Here is a 3,453-nt window from a genome sequence, read left to right on the forward strand (position 1 = left end):
GGCTTGTTTTCTTTTCTTAACTTTGAGCATTCTTCCCATTCTACTTGGTGTCTTTGTCGCAAATGTTGGAATAAATTAGTGGTGCTGCCACTGCCGGTTGCAACGGACTTTCGACATATTTTGCATTTGACAAAAGTTTGTTTGACGTCTTACCTCTCAAAGCCTAACCATTTCCAAACCACAGAGGAAACGTTACTAGTACCTTTTTTTGGCACAAGGTGATCTTGATGTGAAGAGCCACCCATCTCCATGATGTTTTTCTATAGCCTATTACGTTCCTTCATAGAGTGCTCTCACACGTAAGCGGTTAATTAGGCGCGCCATCATGTGGTCGGACAATATTGCCTTTTAATTATTCTGCCATTGGTGCAATGACAATGTATCTATTTTTTATTATAATTAAAAATCGCGATACCTCGATTTAAGAAAAAAAAAATCGCCTTAAAACGTAAATTCGAATTAATCGAAAAAATCGAAAGAATCGCCCAGCCCTAGTTACAACTAAGAAAAAGTTGGATGCTGCAAGAAGTAATTAACATCGGTGTGGCTTCTGAATGATGGTGACAGCTGAGAGAACAAAGGGGGTAAAAATTGACGCCATGGCGGCCATATTTCTGCTGGACAGGTCACTATCGCTTTTGTTTTGTTTGGGGGTCATTTGTTATTTCCTGAAATCTGTAAGTAGTATTCAGGCAGTGCGCATGGGATTTCTTTGGTTGTCTACTCTCAAAGTCGAGCTTCCTCTTACTGGTTTTTCCAGAATCACTCACCCTACCTTTAAGTATCACCGATGGAATTGTTTAAAGAAAAATGGGACTTGGTAAAACAAACTGGGAGAGGAAAACATGTCTAGAACCGGCAGCCAGAAACCTGGTCCTTGTCAATCATTTTCAAGTGGAGGTCTGGACTGCGAGTTCAACTTTGATGTCTTCTTGTAGAGTTCGGTTGGCAGGTTGGGTGTCGTTGGTTAGAGCTGCTGTGTGGAAAGTAAAAATTAACAGGTTGCTTCAAAAGCACCACTATGGAAAAACAATTACTACCAGTGAGTCTGTGTTAAAATGTGACATTTTTTCAGAAATATTATTATATCTAGTTCAACAAAAGTGTTTCTTTGTTTCTTGTGGTTATCTAATTTCATTAATTTCTCGACTCGCAGCATCAAATAACTCAATTGCTCTTGAAGGCTCAGATGCTTCTGTGGGAGGTTTCACACTGCAACGAAACTCTTCAGCTGCTTTTTAACAATTGTGTGCTTGATTCTTCAACTATTAAGTCTGAGGAGTCAAAGCCCTGTAGCATTTGACACCACTCTATTTCCCACATGTATTCGTAGCCTCCTCCTGTTCATAAAAGCTTTGTTTCACTGCTTCAGGATATCATAGAGTACTCAGTCTGAAACCAATTGTACCACTGAAGGATTTGTGCCTTTGAGACACCATTGTACCATTTTATTTTCAAAACTCAACAAGTGATTATTCTTTTAATGAAAGACATTTGCTTCTTTTCATTGTTTTATACAATTAATAGACTTTGGAACAAATATGCTGATATTTGGGCTAGACATCAACGAAATACTGTAAAATGTCATAAATGAAAGTGGGCATGGGTTTACTTTTTTCTTCCAAAGTCCTAGACATACAGGTGTGCATGGCTATATGCAAACTGATTTGCTCTTTTTGTTCGACAAGACAAACAACACAGACTGGTGTAGTAGATGCACAGATGGGGTGTTTTCATGCCCCCATTTCTCTTAGTGCTGATTTTTTTTTTCTTCCCCAAAACAGACATATTTACAACAAAGCAGGTCTGTATGTTGTAGCTATAGATTGTAGAAGATGGACAATGCATCATCGCTTACTTCGACTATACAAAAGTGAAGCCAATATTTTGTGAATATAACAGCTGCCATTTACAGTCAGATTCTGCGCAGTAGTGTTAAGAAGGGGAGTGACAGCACCAGGCGGCAATGTCAAACATGTTGGATTTGTTTTTAAATCGGTCTCTCTTTCTGGCTATAGCTTGTCACGTGATGTAATGCATGCCTGCTATTGGTTAACACAGCTTAGTGAGGAAATGGGAATGCTTGGTTTGATACAAGGCATCTCACTGCTAATGCAGAATCACTGTCATGTGAGATTGAGATCCCACAGGGATCTAAATAATGCTCACAAAAAGATTAATCATGCAGCCCTAAGTCTATGGTTGTAGCAGAAAAAGCATGCAATTACTAACAACTGTTAGCACTAACTTGCCAACTTTTACACATTAAATGTCAGAGAGTAGTTATTATGCAAACTGAATGGGCACATCTCTGTGTCCATAAGACAAAACTACAGTACCAATGTACTCTGGCCTCTAAAAACTGATAAAACTCTGATTACACCTGCTTCCCAACAGCAGCTGCTGCATTGCTGTTGATGGCATTGCACTAAGAAGACTACACCCACTCCACATAAAGTATACACCAACAAGAGTTAGAGGTGTAAAATCAACACAACACAGGATTTTTTTTATGTTACGTTATATTTAGACAGTCTTTTTATGGGTACCTGGTTGTGAAATAGTAAATGTGGCTATAAGGTGTGGCTGCTGAATTTATGACAAGCTTAAACTTTTGAAAGAGCCAGCTGCAGTTTATTCAGACAGTTCTTATGTCGACTGATCTTTTAATCTCGCAAGCTTATTTTCCTTCAATGCTTTACATGACGAAGTTTGATTTATTAGTCATCTTGCTGGTTAATATTTTTGCTAATGTTTAACTGTTTTGTGGCCGGTGCTGCTTTTAGGGCATGGTCTTTTCAGAGGAAATCGGTAATGTCAGTTGAACTGGCTCTGTTATTCAAAAATTTCTTTTTTAATATTGGAGACATAATGACATGAAGTTAAATTTCAAAGTTTTCAAAGTTCAGATAACTGGTTTGTTCACTGGCTGTCATTTCACCACAGCTCTCCACCCTGGCTGCCTAACGGCTCCCAAAAGTCTATATTTTTGAGGCAATAGTGGGACAAGTTTTGCCTTCGCAGGGATGAAGCATTAATTCATCTCCAGCTGTTTTAAGTCAATGTGGGAAATACAGTATTTGTTCTCTGCTCGTGTCAGGAAATGTTAGATCAAATAAGACACACGAGAAAAACGCTTTAAATCAAATGTTCGTGTTCAGACTGTTGTGCTTCCAAGAGATGCAATTACAAAAGTCACATTACAGAATACGTGCAGTTGTGGTATGAATCTAAGGGTGGAGTCGATTTACTGTTGTCACTCCCTGTAAGCATTGGCTGGCTATAGTGTCAAATGTACTTTGTGGAAGATCACTCTCCATTCACCATTGATGCAGCAAGTTTGGTTTCATGCCAACTTCCTCGCAGGCTTTGTTCTAGTCGTACAGTGGGAGCCAACAAATCCACATGCAACATGCCTCAACATTTGCCTTTAGGATAAATGGACAGTGATAT

This window comes from Monopterus albus, unplaced genomic scaffold (genome assembly GCF_001952655.1).
Source record: "Monopterus albus unplaced genomic scaffold, M_albus_1.0 scaffold255.1, whole genome shotgun sequence".
In the NCBI taxonomy this organism is placed as follows: domain Eukaryota; kingdom Metazoa; phylum Chordata; class Actinopteri; order Synbranchiformes; family Synbranchidae; genus Monopterus; species Monopterus albus.